The sequence below is a fragment of the Trachemys scripta genome, chromosome 4 (genome assembly GCF_013100865.1).
Source record: "Trachemys scripta elegans isolate TJP31775 chromosome 4, CAS_Tse_1.0, whole genome shotgun sequence".
Lineage (NCBI taxonomy): Eukaryota > Metazoa > Chordata > Testudines > Emydidae > Trachemys > Trachemys scripta.
The window spans coordinates 48,211,158-48,230,677 of NC_048301.1; the positions used below are offsets into that span (position 1 = coordinate 48,211,158).

General features: G+C 41.2%; 1 protein-coding gene across 3 annotated transcripts in view; it reads right to left on the reverse strand.

The window, feature by feature from the left end:
- The window catches only part of AKAP6 (A-kinase anchoring protein 6), a 383,199-nt gene that overhangs the window by 174,313 nt on the left and 189,366 nt on the right, over positions 1-19,520 (reverse strand). The window lies entirely within an intron of this gene.

Sequence of the window (19,520 nt, forward strand, 5' to 3'; positions counted from 1 at the left end):
ATTTAATCATAATTCATATGTGGCCCTCATTCCCACAGGCAATTCTTACTGTCATCTGTGGGAGTTCTGTGTGAAGAGTGACAACAGTAAGTACATGGCCCTCTGGATGAAAGGGTCATTCTCCATCTGGGAATGAGTTCGTTTATAGATGTTAGACTGAACTGTGCATGTGCCCAACTGTACTTTAGTTTCTCCACCAACTGCCCTGAATTGCTCCAAATCCTACTAATTAACTACCAGGGACCACAAAATATCTAAGCTTCCTTTCTGAGGGAAACAAAGCAAACATTTGCAAGTAGAATCGAGCAGTTCCTTCCTGTCACCAATCCCTATTAAACCCAACTATAGTAAATTTGAATTGTATGGTGTGACAGTGAACAATGCAGTTTGGCCTTAGGAGAAAGCATCGGTGGGCATTAAATACCTACAACTCATACAATTGTAGGGGTCCTCAAGGTAGTGAGGAGGGGCAGCGATATGGTGACTCAGTTACTTTTCCCTGGTAACAAACACAGTTGCAGTGGAGCCAGAACACACTCCACCTGTCTGGAGAATGCAACTTTATTAAACTGATTTATTAAAAAATGGCGTCTTCCATGTGGTGTGACCTTGCACACACTGCATGGGAGGTCGTGCTGCATGGAGGATACCATTTTGTAGAGCAAAATGGTGTCCTCTGCAAAAGCAGGGGCCCCAGAATTGAGCTTTGCAAGGGACCTCCATGGGACAAATGCTGCCACTGGCAGAAAGCAGGGGAAAGGGGGTGGGGAGGAAACACAGCAAGCTGTAATAAGAGGACACAGTTTTTATTTGATTTGTTGAGGGTTGGGAAAGTTTGTTGACCAAGTATGGTTACATAGAATACTGCTCTCTCTCAGAAAACATCCTATATTGATGCATAGATGCTTAAGCATTCAAATAGAGGACAAGGCTCCAGCTTCCAGAGATAGCATATGTTTTAATTATATGGGAAGTTGGAAGAATCTGTGTTGTTCCATTATGTCTGATTATTAGGAAACATGCAAACAAACAAAAAATGGAGGTCTGATACTATGCTTAATTTCTTAAAAGACCATTTTTAAAATTTATTAAAAAATAAATAATTAATGGATTTACTTGTAAACTTGCAGAAAATTCATTCTATACTTAAAGAGTATGTGCTGCAATTTTAGGAAAGATACACAATATTGTTCATACACAACAGAGGTTAAAGTATTAAACTCAGCTTATCCTTAACTCCGCTGCAATTGGTGCCTCCATAATATTCCTGTTGTTGTTTTGTTCGACTGAGAAGAACTGTTGCCTGCATAGCAGCACAGTTTGAAGGAAAAGAGGGAAATTTTAAATTTTAAACATTAGCAGCAGCTTCCTGAAAAAAAGTCTTGCATTAAACCATTCTGCATTTAACAATGCTTTTATTCCCAGGAAAGCTCAATCTAGTAACTCCCTAAAACTAAACAAGCATTATGTGCCTGATAAAAACCTGAAGATATATTAAATAGGGTATGATACAAGTACATGAAATACTTGATAATAGATAGGAAACTCTTATTGTGTACAAATGTCACGTGAATATTCTTTACTTATACAACTGTTGACCATTTAATTAAAAATTAAGTACTATATAATTAGAGGGCAATACTGAATACATGATTATTTCAGTGTTAACACAAGTATAGCTTACATGGTAGTTAGTTTTGGATCTCTAAAGGGTCATTGGCAAATAATTTGCAAAACTATGAAAATATCACATAGTTACATAATAAATGAAGTAAGGCTTACACAACTTAAATAATTGGCCAGAATGACTGGAAACCAGAGTGGATAGATTTAAATCAAAGTAATTTAAATCACCAATTTTAATTATGATTTAAACGATCAAACAGGAAACTTTGATTTAAATAATCAATTTTAATCTTATTTTGTATGTATTGTTTTTAGATTTTTTCCTAAAGAAAGGTTGATTCTCTAGTTGGTAACCATTAAAACATGTTGTTTTACAAGTAAATATAGATTGCACACTAAATTGAGTACATCTTTTTGCTATCCCAGAAGATACAGTATATTGATTATATTTATTTAAGCAGTAATACAGCTTAATTTACATTTATTCAGATTCTTCATTTTTTACTTTTTTATTATGTTAGAAAATGATTAATGACATTTCTTATTTACTAGATGATTACATTTTTTACTCATGATTTGAGTCATATTCTATTTGGATGCACAAAAACAGCATTTTAATTTTTTATTAGTTAAATAAAACTACCTTAAATATGCCGGATAAATAAGAAAAAAAGTTTATCAAAACATGTTTTGCACTTAAAACTAACTGATTTATTAAACAAAGAAAATATGTGTACTTAGTGAATTGAACTGATTGTTTCTGGTCACCATGTCCTTCAAGATTGTAGAATTATCAGATTTTATCCTCTCACACCTAGTTTTTGTTCATAAATTGGAAAAGAAAAACAAGGTTTCTTGCTTTTTCAACTCCCAATCAGTTCCTCACATTTGAATGAACTAGTCATTGGACTGAACTAGTTGGATAAACTGAAATGAAGAAAACATTCTCTCTGTACCTGTGAAAGAGGCTACTGCTATCAAAAGCTGGTTTAGCACTTCAACAAACCCTGGTTCCAAATGCTTAAACAGTGACTTCCATCCGTTCATTGCTTCTACTTTCTTTAAAACATTGACAGTAAACATATACTGCTTGAAAATTAATTTTATTTAATTTAGGTGATTTTTATAGATTAAAGTAAGTTTTAGTCCTTAATTTTAAATGTATTTCTTTTTTAATATAAAACCTATTTAATTTAAATAAAAAAAATGATGTTTTTGTTTTAAAAATACTTGATTTTTATCCACCCAGCCGGAAAACATTTTTTAAAATGTATTTACCAACTCTTCACAAAAGAGAGTTGCCATTTTAAACCCAAAGGTTGCATTCTCTATTTAGCATCCATGTAAACAGCCATTGCAAACTATTGGGATTTGACTTCTCCATTGCTAATACAGCTGGCTATGCAAACTCATCCAGACACTAAGGCCTGCTGTTGAAATAAGCAAAGTATAGCTTTTCAGAAATTCTTTTGAATGATGTGTCCTTTAACCAATAAAAATATTTTAATATTACTATTAAAATCCAAATAGGGAAAATTATTTTTTGACTGGGAAATTGCTGGTTCCAGAGCACTACCTGGGGAAAAGTTACATAAATCAGTCTGACACAGGCTAACCTGTGTGAATAGACTGAACCCCAGCCCATTCTCAGCGCACAAACACTCTGTCTTTGTGTTCAGACTCTCACCTCTCCCAGGACCTTTACTGGGCTCTCAGAAACAACACCACAAATATATTTCAGACTGAATTTGGCTGTCCCTCCAGGACTTCCTCAGTCCAAGGACCCGGTTTCCTTCTCCCCAAAGAACTACTCCCACTTCCCTTGTTTTCAAGGTGGAATTATGGAGCAGCACCTGCCACAATGAGTCAGCAGAACATAAGCAGCTTTATGAAGGGTCCTAACCCTTGCTAGCAGGATGAGTTCACAGAAATGCACTGCTGTATGCCATTAGTTTTCTGGAAGCCATATTTTATAGTTACACTGGATTTTTATAACATCATGTTGGTGGGTTTGAATAATTTTCTCTGTAGCCCTGAGGTTACTTTAATTTGTATTGTATAGGTTCTCACTCACAATTCATTTTGCATAGAACCGCTCAGCTTTACTTTACTCTTACAGTCCAAATGTGAACAGTTCACAGGATATCCTATTATACAAAAGAAATAGCTTCAGAAAGTGGTATAAGTGTGTAGTGCTGGAATCTTCCTTCCAATAAGCAGTTTGCCAAATAGCTGTGAAGGTCAGTTACAGAACTTGCACATCCATATGTGGCAGCTGTTTCTTCAAGATAAGTGACAATGAATGTCATGCAAAAAGAACAGGAGTACTTGTGGCACCTTAGAGACTAACACATTTATTTGAGCATAAGCTTTCATGGGCTACATCCCACTTCGTAGCCCACGAAAGCTTATGCTCAAATAAATGTGTTAGTCTCTAAGGCCTGGTCTACACTAGGAGGTTATGTCGAATTTAGCAGCGTTAAATCGAATTAACCCTGCACCCGTCCACACAATAAAGCTATTTAGTTCGACATAGAGGTCTCTTAAATTAGACTTCTGTACTCCTCCCCAACGAGGGGAGTAGCGCTAAATTCAACATGGCCATGTCGAAGTAGGGTAGGTGTGGATGGAAATCGACGCTAATAGTTCCAGGAGCTATCCCACAGTGCACCACTCTGTTGACGCTCTGGACAGCAGTCTGAGCTCGGATGCTCTGACCAGCCACACAGGAAAAGCCCCGGGAAAATTTGAATTCCTTTTCCTGTCTGGGCAGTTTGAATCTCATTTCCTGTTTGGACATCGTGGCGAGCTCAGCAGCACTGGCAACGATGCAGAGTTCTCCAGCAGAGGTGACCATGCAATCTCAGAATAGAAAGAGGGCCCCAGCATGGACTGATCGGGAAGTCTTGGATCTGATCGCTGTGTGGGGCGATGAGTCCGTGCTTTCGGAGCTGCGATCGAAAAGACGGAATGCAAAGATCTACGAGAAGATCTCAAAAGCCATGACAGAGAGAGGATACAGCCGGGATGCAATGCAGTGCCGCGTGAAAATCAAGGAGCTGAGACAAGGGTACCAGAAGACCAAAGAGGCAAACGGATGCTCTGGATCCCAGTCTCAGACATGCAGTTTCTACGAGGCACTGCATTCCATCCTAGGTGCGGCCGCCACCACTACCCCACCGCTGACCGTGGACTCTGAGGATGGGATATTGTTGACACCCGCTTCCTCGGAGATGTTAGCGGACGGGGAAGATGAGGAAGGAGATGAGGAGGACGAGGCAGTCGACAGCGCTTACAACGCTGATTTCCCAGACAGCCAGGATCTCTTCATCACCCTCACCGAGATCCCCTACCAACCGTCCCCAGGCGTTAACCCGGACCCAGAATCAGGGGAAGGATCAGTCGGTAAGTGTTATAAACATGTAAAGATTTATTTTGAACAGAACATTAATATTAACAGTGGGTTTTTCATGATTACTTTGCCCTCGGCGCTTAAAGTTTTAGTCTTTGGCAGTGCAACTACTGCCAAAAAATCTAACGATGTCCGGTTTATCATGATTGGTTTGCCCTAGGCGCTCTACTGTTTAGTCCTTGCCAGTGCAGCTACAGTAAAATTCGGTCTATATGTCCGGGGATAGAGCTGAAATCCTCATGGGACATCTCCATGAAGCTCTCCTGGAGGTAATTGGAAAGCCTTTGCATGAGGTTCCTTGGGAGAGCGGCCTTGTTGTGTCCTCCGTAGTAGGAAACGTTCCCGCGCCAGGCTAGCAGCAAGTACTCTGGGATCATTGCCTTGCACAGCATGGCGGCATACGGCCCTGGTCTTTGCAGGCTTTCACGAAGCATGCGTTCTTTGTCGCTCTCTGAAATCCTCATCAGAGTGATGTCACTCATGGTGACCTGCTTAGAATTAGGGGAATGTTAGTATTGGGACTGCTTGCCTGTTCCTTTACAGAACTGTAACCGGTGGTTTACAGCCATGCGGTGGAGGTGGGAGAGGGGCAGCATACAGGGATCTTTCCCAGGGACAGCCGCGAGGGGGTGGGACAGAGGCAGAGTTCATGCTTACTGGATTGCTGGCAGCAGGAACTGGCCAACGCTAGGAGCATTGCTTTGAACGTGAAAGTAGGGCAGTGCTATTATTAAAGTTTTAAGCTGCCACAAGTCTACGGCTTACCATGTCAGCCTGCTACCCAAATTCCGCTGTCCGGCCGCGCTTGTCTGATCTGCACTGCAAGACCCCAGGCACCGAATGTGAAGGCCGAAAATTCGACCTTGTCCTGAGTGCACGTGATAGGTGCTGTGCATGGTCTTGTTCACAGAGAAAGTGTTCTTTGTTCACCAAAAAATTTATCTTTCTGAGGAATTCACTCCCTTTTTCCCATCCCACAGCTGTGACTGTCTCCTGACCTACCCTGGCATCACAGTCCCAGAGGCTGGCGCAGGTTAGGCGTAGAAAGAAAAAGACATGGGACGACATGTTCTCAGAACTTATGGGCTGCTCCCGAGCCGTGGCAACCCAGCAGACCTAGTGGAGGGAGAACATGTCGCAATACCAGTGAGCACACCGCGAACGGGAGGAGAGATGGCGGCAGGAAGACCAGCGGGCGACTCAAACACTGCTTGGACTAATGAGGGAGCAAACGGACACACTCTGGCGCCTTGTGGATGTTCTGCAGCACCGGAGGCAGGAGGACAGAGCCCCGCTGCAGTCTATCTGTAACCACCCTCCCACGCCACAAAGTCCCATACCCCCCCTCATCCAAAATACCAAGAAGGAGGGGCGGCAGAGTCCATGAAAACTGTCACTCCACCCCTGCAGACTGCTCAAGTACCAGAAGGCTGTCATTCCCCAAAATTTGATAAGTCCTTTCCTTCTCGCCTCACCCAAGTCCCCATCCCAGTTTCATCCCCTAACTGTGTAGTTGCTAATAAAAAAAGTTTCTGTTAATTACTGTTTCCATCATGTTTTTTTAGAGGACAGTCCGTTTGAAGGGGGGAAAGGGGGTTGGTAATTGGACAGGACAGTCACCTTTACTAGGGTACAGACACGGGGGCAGGTTCAGCAGCAGGTCACACACACATTGCAGTCACTAGGCACCCTGGTCAGTCTGGGAGGTGGTTTTCATTTTCTGTGTGTGGGGGGGCTATGTGACTTTGTGGCAGGGGAGGGCGGTTAGAGATCTTATGCAGCGGTCCTTATCCTGGATCACAGAGCCACGCAGCAGGGGATCTGCAACCGTCCTCCCCCTGCCAGAAAGTAACATAGCCCCCCCCACACAGAGTCCCGAACAGGAGGGGTGGCAGGCTCCGTTGAAACAACCAGTCCACCACTGCGAACCACTCTAGAAGCAGGAGCATGTCATTCCTCGAGTTTAGACGCGTCCTTTGCATCACTACACTACACCCGCTCCCCACCACAGTCTGCGTCCCAGTTTCAACACTTTACCGCGAAAACAGTAATAAAGAAAACGGTGTTCATTAACAAATTTCCAGTGATTTTATTTTTAAACATGTGTTGGAAGGGGGTGAATGGGGTATGAAACTGGAAAGGATAGTGAACATTCACTGGGTAAAGAAACGGGGGCAGGTTCAGCTTCTCTGTAAACAAACGTAATAGTCACAGGTTACCCTGCTCACTGAGGAACCTAGCTTTCAAAGCCTCCCGGATGCACAGCGCGTCCCGCTGGGCTCTTCTAATCGCACGGCTGTCTGGCTGGGCGTAATCAGCAGCCAGGCTATTCACCTCAACCTCCCACCCCGCCATAAAGGTCTCCCCCTTGCTCTCACAGAGATTGTGGACCACATAGCAAGCTCCAATAACAATGGGGATATTGATTTCGCTGAGATCAGAGCGAGTCAGTAAGCTTCTCCATCTCCCCTTGAGACGTCCAAAAGCACACTCCACCACCATTCTGCACTTCCTCAGATGGTAGTTGAAGAGTTCTTTTTCACTGTCCAGGGCGCCTGTATAGGGCTTCATGAGCCAGGGCATTAGCGGGTAGGCTGGGTACCCGAGGATCACTGGATCCCCAACAGTTATTTTGTGGTCCGGGAAGTAAATACCTTCCTGCAGCCATCTAAACAGACCAGAGTCCCTGAAAACACGAGCGTCATGAACCTTGCCCGGCCATCCGACGTTGATGTTTGTAAAACATCCCCTATGGTCCACCAGTGCTTGCAGCACCATTGAAAAGTAGCCCTTTCGGTTAATGCACTGGCTGGCCTGGTGGTCCGGTCCCAGGATAGGGATGTGAGTTCCATCTATAGCCCCACCGGAGTTTGGGAATCCCATCGCGGCGAAGCCATCTATGATGACCTCCACGTTTCCCAGGGTCACTACCTTTGACAGCAGCACCTCAACGATTGTGTTGGCTACTTCCATCACAACAACCCCCACGGTAGATTTGTCCACGCCAAAGTGGTTCGCGGCTGACTGGTAGCTGTCTGGTGTTGCAAGCTTCCAGAGGGCTATGGCCACTCGCTTCTGGACAGTCAGGGCTGCTCGCATCCGGGTGTCCTTGCGCTTCAGGGCAGGGGACAGCAACTCACAAAGTTCCAGGAAAGTTCCCTTCCGCATGCGAAAGTTTCGCAGCCACTGTGATTCATCCCAGACCTGCAGCACTATGCAATCCCACCAGTCCGTGCTTGTTTCCCGTGCCAGAATCACCGTTCCACAGCATCAACATGACCCATTGCCACCGTGGTGTTCACGGCGCGGGGTCCCGTGCTTTGTGAGAGGTCTGTGCCCCTCTCAGACTTCATGTCCTCACCGCGCTGCCGAAGCCTCCTCGCCCGATTTCTCAGCATCTGCCTCTGGAAAAGGTGGATGATAGGGTGCGAGGTGTTGACAACGGCCATAACTGCAGCGATGGTCGCAGCGGGCTCCATGCTCGCAGTGCTGTGGCGTCCGCGCTGTCACTCACCAGAAAAGTGCGCGAACTGATTGTCCGCCGGCGCTTTCAGGGAGGGAGGGCGGGAGTGACGGTTGGATGACGACAGTTACCCAAAACCACCCTCGACACATTTTTTCCCCCAGCAGGCATTGGAGGCTCGACCCAGAATTCCAATGGGCAGCGGGGACTGCAGGAACTGTGGGATAGCTGCCCACAGTGCACTGCTTCCAATGTCGACGCTTGCCCCATTAGTGTGGACTCACACAGTCAAATTACTGTCCTTAGTGTGGATACACACGTTCGACTTTGTAATATCGATTCCACATATTCGATTTAAGTAAAATCGAACTACTCTCGTAGTGTAGACATACCCTAAGGTGCCACAAGTACTCCTGTTCTTTTTGCGGATACAGACTAACACGGCTGCTACTCTGAAATGAATGTCATATACTGAATTTCATGACCAAGGCCATAAAGCAGGATTGAGGGTGCTCTGGTATTGAAAGTACTACATTCTCAGGGATAACTACATTAAACTACAGTTAAGATTAAAAACAAGAGAGAAAGAAACGTTTATGTGAATCTTGTAGTTTTCTCCAAAACACTATGCAAACCATAGTCTAAACCTTTTAAGTTAAGATTCCTTTTTAAAGTTAAAAACAAAAATTTATCACATGGGTACGAACACTCAAGCTCACCCAGATACCCTTAACTATCACACGTTATCATTGCCCTGAGAATTGACGGACTCTGGAACAATGGGACCGATCCCACTGGTATATAAAAATTAACGATAAAATTCCATTCACTTTTCTGAGAGAATCCAGCCCAATGTATGACTCAAAAAAACACACAGGCTCATGTCATCACTGACCAAGAAAATTAAGAAACCCAGTATTTTAAATTTACACTGACATATCATTTAAACCAAACTGTATCTGTGAACACATTGCAGGCACACTTGGCTACTATTTTTTTCCCCAGACACACACACAATTCACTGAGAAATATATGTTTGGACATATCATGAATTAAAAAACATACGTAGCCCACACTGTTTTCAAAAGCTCTATGCACCTCCAAATACAAAATTATTGTTTGATAGCAAAGCGTAGTGAGACAGAGGGATGTATGTATCTAAATACCGTAGTATACATTTACTACATTCTACATATCAATAGTACAAATATAATAGCTTTTACAAATTTAAGATGTTCACAGTCACAAACTAATCCTCAGGGAACCTCTATCAGGCAATTTCCCCATTTTCTTTCATATCCTCATTTTACAGAAGAGGATACTGACACACAGAGAGGTTTTGACTTGCTAGGAAAGGGAGTGTGGTCCTCTGTGCTGTGTTTTATTCATCTGGAAAGTAGTGAAATTTCACATTCCATAGGTGAAATCTGAAAATATATGGGTTTTAGTATGTTTATAGCTACATGCAGATATGTAGGTACCATTATCTTCACTATACTGATTCAGAAGCATTACAATCAAGTGGATTTGGCAACTGCATAAGACAAGAAATGTAGGGAATTATTTTCAAAGGTGCTGAGCCCCCACATCTCCAATTGAAGTCAATGGGAGCTGCAGCTGTGGATAATCAGGTTTAGGTTCTATCAGTTCTTATACTGTCCTATAAGTTTAGGCAAGTCACGTGATCTTGTGTCTCTTTTTCCTCATTTGTTAAATAGAGATTATGATATTTATCTGTGTTTACATGGGTGGTGTGAGGCTCCAATAAATATGTGTGAATTGTTATTCAGGCCAGTCAGTGGAACAGATGGGAATAGAACATGAAGTCTCTAGGTTCACAGTCCTGTGCAGTTTCCTAGACACTGGGGGTCTTTTGATGGGGAAAGTATGAGCAAGGAGCTTTTAAGTAAATTTGATGCAGACTCCCTGGTCTCTGTTCTAGAGACTTTGCAGGATATTTCTGCTTGGTGTGGACGATTAAAAAAAAAAAAAAAAGTATGCTGGCCTGGCACTAACGTCTTGTTTAAGAAGCCTGTGTCAGGCCAGTGTTTTGGCATATGGTTTCTTTAGAACACTACATTGTTTAAAAGTCACATGAAAATTGCTTTGATTAACAATTATTTATCTCTTCTGCCCTCCAGAGCATCACCCCTTACCAGAGAAGAGTAAAACAAGTTTGGAGTTCCTAGGTCAAACTGTTCGGAAGTTATATTTTTCAAATATAACACAATAAAACTGGAAAATATCCAAGAAGTGAGAGAATCTCATTTTTTGAACTTTCCCCGTCTTTCCAAATGTCTGGTCCAATTTTGTCTTTATAATGGTGAAATGCTAGTCTACACAGTTAAATACATGTAATGTATGTATCGCTGATCTCACCTTCAGCTGTATCACAATCATATTTTTCATAAGTCGTGTATATCTGTGGTTCTCAACCAGAGCTACACATACTCCTGGAGGTACACAGAGGTCTTCAAGGGGGTACATCAACTCATCTAGCTATTTGCCTAGTTTTACAACAGGCTGCATAAAAAGCACTAGCGAAGTCAGTGCAAACTAAAATTCCATACAATGATTTGTTTATACTGCTCTATATACTACACGCCGAAATATAAGTACAATATTAATATTACAATTTATTTATTTTATAATTACGTGGTAAAAATGAGAAAGTAAGCCATTTTTCAGTAATAGTGCTGTGACACTTTTGTATTTTTATTTCTGATTTTGTAAGCAAGTAGTTTCTAAGTGAGGTAAAACTTGGGGAATACGCAAGACATATCAGCCTCCAGCAAGGGGTACAGTAGTCTGGAAAGGTTGAGAGCCACTGACATATAAAAACAGCTGTGGACTTGCTGTTGTAGGGATTATCGATTACTGTTACCAATCTTTCTTGTTTATTTGTGTGCTGTAGTTATAGTAATTAACATTTGTAACAAATAATTATTTTACATAGTTGAAGTTCGAAAACTGGCAACCCACTACATCAAACTGACAATTTTCTTTGCTGTTCTTTGTATTTATACCTACCTGTGAGTGTGTGGCCCCTTCTACTTGAAGCTATGTATGCTAGTATACGTTTGATTTTTGCTGAATTTCATGCATTTTTGCCTTGCAAAATATATCAGTAAAATCTGAATTTTGCACAACTACAAAATTGCAAATCAAACCCCAGAAGTTTTGGCCCATCTTTATTCATCATATTTTACATCTTCAGTTTAACATTATTACTGGTTAATAGGTGCACCTGAAAATCAAGCTGTATTGTAATATCTGGTGCGTTATGTTAAATGAATCTTTTCTAGGGCAGCAAGTCTTTTTTTCCCCTTCCTAATGAAGAATACCTCATCTTTTCCAATTTTCCTATCAAATGCATCCACATCATCTTGAAACAGTGCCACATCCAGCTGCATCTATACTGAGCTTCAATTACATGAAATTACCCAACCTACTCTTAGGTCCTTTAGGTGCTCTTTTGCTATGTGAGGCACATGCATGGTGCATCTCTTGTGAAGTGCATGATTACAAACTATTCAGCACAAGCCTGTTTTAAGTAAACAGTAAATTAAATATTGTCAGTGCTTGTTCAAACTTGCTCTTATGAAGGAACTTCTAGAATGGGTTTTATAAAAGTCTAGATTTAAGAAAGGGCTGGGCATAAAGTAATAGTTTTTTTAAAAAAACCTTCTCTTGGCTCACCAGTTTGTATCTCTAGGCTTTTTTCTCTTTTAATCTACTATATCTTTGCTTGTTTTAGGATTAGTTCAGGATTTGGACATCCTGTTTAGGTGCCATTATTTGAAAACTGGGCTATATGGAATACTGAAATCTTGCGCATAGGCTACCTATGAAGAAATGTTAGGATAATGGTAATTTTGCCATAGTTTTTCATAAATGAAAGTTTCTCCTTCAACAGCTGCTCAACAATAATTTTTCTTTCACAGAATCCCCAGAAGAATCACCGTCTTTCAAATCAGCTGCCATTATCTTTTGTACTCAATGAGACTGAAGCCATATATTGCTTTTAGCACAGGTGGCCTCTGCATCACCAGTTCCTCAGTGTTTCTCTCTACCTCCTAACAGTATCGGGCTATCATTTTCCCCAATAGCAGCTTGGTTTTATGGTTACTGAGAACAATAGAAGGCAGTGAACATTTTGCCAGAGGGCACACTTAACTGAGGGCAACCTCTGGCCATAAGCCTGTTGAGAACAATGGGAAATGGTAGCCATTTTGAGATAAGACAGTTCTTTTAGAGTTTCTTTGGAGAAGAGTTCATGCACCCGCCTCTGCTGAAAGATAAACAACAAAAATAAATAAAATCCTGAATATTTCTTTGTCCCGTAATACCATAATAAAAAGGAATTACAATGTAATGTGTCTTTAAAATTAGTTTAAGCTAATTTGAGACCCCCAAGCACTAGAATGCTTTCATCAAATATGCAGTGTTGTTGTACCCACATCGGTCCCAGAATATTAGTGAGGCCAGGTGGATGAGGAAATATCTTTTATTGGACCAACTTCTGTTGATGAGAGAGAGAGAGAGCTCTCAAGCTTCATAATAATAATTACATGGTTATTGCATAGTGTTACTACAGGACAGAAATAAGGTTGTTTGGGTGCCCTAACAATGCATTCTGTGTTTTAACATGTCTGGATTTCTTTTAAATTTAATATTAATTCTGAATAATCTGGGTTCATAATTCTTTGTTATGAGATAATTACAACATCCTTGAAATGTTTTATCTTACATTACTCACACATACTCTCAACCATAACTCCATTTTAACATGGTTTTTGTCTGGGAATTGATATTGCACCTAGCACACCTGGAAAGTTACAGACAAACTGGTGGGAGTTTAATGAAGAACAAAAAAATATGATTAAAAGGTTAAAGGGGCAGAGGAAAGATTCCAAGAACTAAACAAGATTAGCTAAATGATGATTAAGGGGAAGAAGGGGGAATATAAATGTCTATTTGTATTTCACAAGTAAGAACATCAAGGAGAGAGAAAACTTATTTAGCATGGGTAAGTATAAGAGGGTATAATAGCTAGGACTAATGGAATTAAATTAAGAAAATTTAAGCTAAACATCAGGGAAGTTTCTCTGACAGTGAGATCTATTAGATTGTGTAATAATCTTCTAATGGAAACAGTGAAAGCTCCATCTCTGGAGACATTAAAAACTAGACTGGAGAAAGCACTGGAGAATATACTATTTGGAACAATCCTACACTGAAGCCAGGGGGGAATGGACTAGATGATCTTATAGGTAGTTTTCATCTCTTATTTCGATGAGTCTATCTTATGCATGCCCCATCAAGCAAATTGAGATTACTAGCCTCAAAATCTTAGGATACAGAATACTAATTTTATATTTATGGATGTTAGACATGAAAAAATATCATTAGATCATCCAGCCTCCCTTTCCCAATTCAGAAGAGATCCCTACAGCATATTTTATAGTCTATCTCCATTCTAAAAGTCCCACATGATGTAATTTCAACCTCTTCCTTTTGGAAAACTATTATACAACCTAATATGACTCATTGTCATATTTTCTTGAATTCTGCCGACTTTTACCCTTTCTCAATTTCATTGCATTACCTGACCTCTACACCTAATGTCTCTCAAACTTTGTTTAAATACTTCCACTATTAGTAAGCTGTTATGTTTTCCCTTGGTCACCTCTTAGTTTTACCCAGATAGCTATTTTGAACTTTCCTCATAAGTTAAATCTTTCATGTCTCCTGATTACAGAGAGGAGAAACAAAAATATTCTCTCCAGTTTACCAGTATCTTTTTGGCAATGTGGTACCAAGATTTGAATGCATAATTTCAAGCTGTATATGGAGAGGGATGATTATGTCTCTACTCTGTCATGGAATGCCATTGCATATGCAGGTCAAAATCATAATGGCTTTTTTTCTGCAAACATTTCATATTGTAAACTCGTGTCAAATTTGCTGCTATCATCTCTAATCTCTTCCAGTTTTACATCTTACAATATTTCTTTTTGCTATTGAGTATGTGCATTTTAGATTGCCCATCACAAGTATTGGTTTACAGTTTCCTAAACTTATTCTCAGTTTATTTTCTGCTTGTGATTCTAATCTCTCTAGGTTCAAAGGTGTTATTTCTTTGTACTGACTGGTGTTCACAACTCCTCCCAATTTAGCATCACCTGCAAATTTCAAAAACTTGTTGCTTACTTCCTTTTCCAGATAATTAGTGAAGATGTTAAAGATTAACACTGATCTCATCAGATCCTCAACTGGACACTTTGCCTGAAATCTATACGTTGTTGTTTATTATTCCACTCTGTTTATGGTCTTTTAGCCAGTTTTCATCCGCATGACAATGTTTCTATCCAAGCCAATTTGCATTTCATTTTTCAAGTACGATTTCATGAGACACAGCATCAAACTGCTTTATCTAGATTTAAATCCTTTTACCAACTAATACAGTTCAAGGGTTGTGCTGTACTTTGACCCCACTCTGTCTCTTCCATGAGGAGCCTTTCAAGCCACAGGCCCATACCTGCACTTCTATCAGCCCCACAGTTACCTCACTTTTGGACTGGATCACCAGAGTACAGCCCTCCCTGTTTCCCAGAATAATATTACCTCCAGCACATCCAACTGGGTTTGGCCCCTGCTATATATTTCTCTCCAGGAGCCTGTGACCCAGTATGAAATTGCAGTAACGAAGGACAGATTTTTTCAAAACATGTGTGATCTGTTTATCCAAAGGAACATCACAAATACGGAGACAAGTGTTAAAATACCATTTAAATGCATACTAACTTACCTAAACCTAGGCCTTTCTTTACCTCTTTTAGGGAGGCTCACATCATTGCAGTGAAGCCTCCCTGCAATCTTTATCTCTCAGTCTGATTCTCTGGGCAGTGTCTCAGCCCATAGTTCCCAGCTTATACCTTCCAAATATCCTTTTTTCAAAGTTCCTGTGTCTGACTTGGGACCCACACCGGTCCAAACTGGCTTATGCATTTCCCTAGAAAAGACAGTGGATTCAGGTATTGTTCCTTTGAGCACCTCATTATGTAGTTACCATTCAGTATCATTTGCTGCCTCTTTCTTGCTACCATCTCTTTCGCTCTGAGGAGAAGATTTTCAAAGGCTCATAAGGCAGGTTTAGGTGCCCAATTCCCAGTGACTTTCAATGGAATTGGATGCCTAACTGTCCTTTCTGCCTTTGAAAATGACCCCGAGATCATTGGCTGGCTACTGTCTGCCCTAGGACTATTCTTGGTCTTCTGATGATACTCCTCTGTCCTCTCTCCAAGGGCAGAATATCTATTGATAGCAACAAGGATGAAACATTCCAATGATGACACATTCTCTTATCACTTTTTTTGCATCTCTATAACTATCTATGTCATGTATTGTTTCAATTTATTCTGATGATCTTCCTTCATCCTATACCCAATATTTTTTCCCTTCCATCTCCCAGCGATGTCAAAAGCTGCTAAAGCTCCTGCACGGTCCCCTGGGTTTCATTCAGGAAAAGAAACTTTATGATTTCCACATTGGATTATCTTCACTCTGCCAGAACCCACTGTTTTCTGGAGACATGTTCAAGAGTGATTGTGCTTAACCTGCAATTTACCTCCCTTCAGATCTGCTCAGAAAATTTGAGGTAAGTTGTAGAAATGAAGACCTGTCAGGCTGTGCTATCACAATATTTCTCCAGACTGTCTTATGTCACACAACATGTTTGCAGGTGCACCTCATTCATGTGGAGAAATGGTATTCCGAAAGGGCCATTTTAACCACTGCTGATTCCCAGTTTGTATTGTCCTGACAGCTGCAGAAAAGGCCAGTTCATGTGAAAAGATTTTTCTATCCCAGAGACAAATATATGATGTACAACAGGCTCTGTAGATGTGGAGTCTCTAAGGTGATAAACAGCCATATGTATATTACTCACATATACATTTGCTAATGTACAGATCCCAATACACACATTAGCACTTAATAATACTATGTGGTTTTAGAACAATCCCTGAAGGATGTTAGTTCTATTAAAATTATTTGAGAGCTTGGAGGGTGGATATAATCTGCTTCCACATGTCTTGTGCAATTAAAAGGTGAACTGAAATGCCTCCTTAACAAAATAAATGTAATAAACTATTTGAGATCCCAAATTATTAACTGAATGCATGTGTGGAATTAGAAATGACAAATAAACACATAATAAAACGTGAACAGAAATGTTTTTACCAGCCAAGACCTCAGTTCATGCCCCAAAGTTTCCATATTTCTGCTGCAACAGCAGTGACATTACTCACACCAAAAACAGGGCAGGAGCTGCCTTGCTTAAACTGTTTTAGGTGTGAATGATGTCATCCATCTCCTGTAAGAGAAAAAACACTGAATGCTAAAGGGATTGACCTCAAGTCTTGGCAGGTATGGGACAGAAGAACAGATTTTAAATGTTTTTAAAATTTAATTATTTGTAATCTGTGTCCCTATACATCTATTCTGTTAATGTTTTGGGATCTCAAAGAGACTGCTTTTTTAAATTGCATTTTGGTTCACTTTACAAGACAGCTAATATCTACAATGTTCATATCAATATGCTGAAATTTCAAAAGACTATTAGAATAAATACATTTAGAAATATACATTAAATATTACAAATCATTACCGACAACAAAGCATTTTGCAGTTTATTGAGAAAATAATATTTTTTTCAAAACCAGTGTTTTTCAGACATGTCAAAGTCACTAGCTCATACTGAGAAGCAAGGAATATAAAGAGAAGTATAAAGTTAGCAGTGTGGGAATGACTATGTTAAAATTTGTATCAAGCCTCTGAATAGAGCTGACTGGAAAAAACTGGATAAAACATATTTTTGTCAGAATCCACTGATATGGAAAAAATCAAACCATTTTGTGGAGACTCTTCAATTTCAATGAAACTGGGCAGCGTTTTATCAGAAACCTGCTGGGTTCTCTGTTACCTTACCTGACTACAGGGGTGTTGGAACAATGTGTATAGTTGGGGTGCTGAGAGCCAGTGAACCAAACCATAAACCCTGTATATGATGGAAACCACTTCAAGCCAGGGAGTGTTGCCACACCACCAGTTTCAGCACCTATGCCTGACTGGGCTTCCAGTTTGGGGTTTCAGCTGCCCTGTCTGTAGCTTCCTCCATCTGCCAAGCACTGGGATGCTATCTGCTTTCACAGACTGAATTTTTTTATTTTAATCCTGAATAGCAACGATTTTGAATTGGTCGATATTGGTCATAATGTTGACATAATATATTTAGACTTCTGTAAGGTGTTTGACTTGTACAGCACAACATTTTGATTAAAAAACTAAAACAATATAAAATTAACATGGCACACATGAAATGGATTAAAGGCTGGCTAACTGATCGGTCTCAAAACATAACTGTAAATGGGGAAGTGGGTTGTTTCCAGTGTGGTCCCTCAGAAATCAGGTTTTGGCCATATGCTATTTTTATCAATGACCTGGAAGAAACCATAAAATCATCACTAATAAAGTTTATAGATGACATAAAAAAATCAAGGGAGTATAAATAATGAAGAGGACATGTCTCTGATCACTTGGTAAACTGGGTGCAAGCAAACAATATGTGTTTTAATACAGCTAAATGTAAATGTATACATCCAGAACAAAGAGTATGGGGAGGGACTCTACCCTGGGAAGAAGTTATTCTGAAAAAGATTTGGGGGTTGTGATGAATAATCAGCTGTAAATGTGCTCCCAATGTGACTCAGTGAGCAAACAGCTAATACAATCCTGGGATGTATAAACAGGGGAATCTTAAGCAGGAGTAGAGAAGTTATTTTACTTCTATATTTGACACTAGTGCAACAGCTGCTAGAATATTCCAAGAAAGAAGTTGATAAATTGGAGAGGGTTCAGAGAAGAACCATGATAATGATAAAGTAATTAGAAAGTATGCATTATAGGGATAGACTCTAGGAATGTTTCTTTGGAATGAATCTTTGGTTGTTTGAAGGACCGTGTGCTGTGGCTGGCAGTTGGAAGCTGTGAGCTTCAAAGGAAGGTTTGAAAGCTAGAAGCCTCTGGTAACTGGCTGAGCCTTCATCAGTGGGCGGGGCATTCATACAGGCCAGGGCTTTATAAAGCAGCGCACAAGCGACCAGGGGCTGCTAACAGGGAGTTTCGCAAGGGAGTTTGGAAGGGGAGCAGGAAGGGGCGAGGATCCCTTGCCGGTTCCATCTGTTTTCTCTTGATTCCCCTTAATACCTATAAACCAACTACATCCAAAACTTCTTGCTTAAACAACCCTTTCAGCCGACAGGAGGCTGCAGACAGGAGTTTGACAGAGGGAGGCTTACGATGGTTAGGAAGACCCGCAACACCTGTGCCAGCACTGCTTCTGTCTCCTCCACCTGTGCCTGTAGCCAGACAGAGCGCCTGAGCATGGATGCCTCTACCCAGATCCTGGTGTGGTTTTGCAGAGACTGTAACTTGCAATTTCCACTTACTGATATCCAGGCTGGGGGGACCATCCAATGTGAGAGGTGCCTGCTGGTGGAATCTCTCAGGCAGCAGGTGGGAGAGCTACAGGAGGAGGTGGCTAGGTTGAGGAGCATCCGAATCCACGAGCAATTCCTCGACAGTGTCCATGTGGAGACAGCTGAGGTAGCTGTCCCAGTACACAGGACTGCTGATACACCACTGGTGGAGGAGGAGATGGCTCAGGGTGGACACTGGCAGCTGGTTACTTCTGGCAGCAGGCAGTGCTCCACCCCTGCTCCGAACCCTCCTGCCGTGGTTATAGGTAACCGTTATGCTCTTCTTGATACAGGAAAGAAGGAATCACTCCCTACAGTAAAGGAGGAGAAGCCTCGTACCCCTAAGGCTGGGAGGTCTGCTGCCACCACTGCGAATAGGAAACGTAGGGTAGTGGTGGTCGGAGACTCTCTGCTGAGGGGGATGGAGGCGCCCATCTGTCGCCCTGACATTTCATCTCGGGAAGTATGCTGCCTGCCG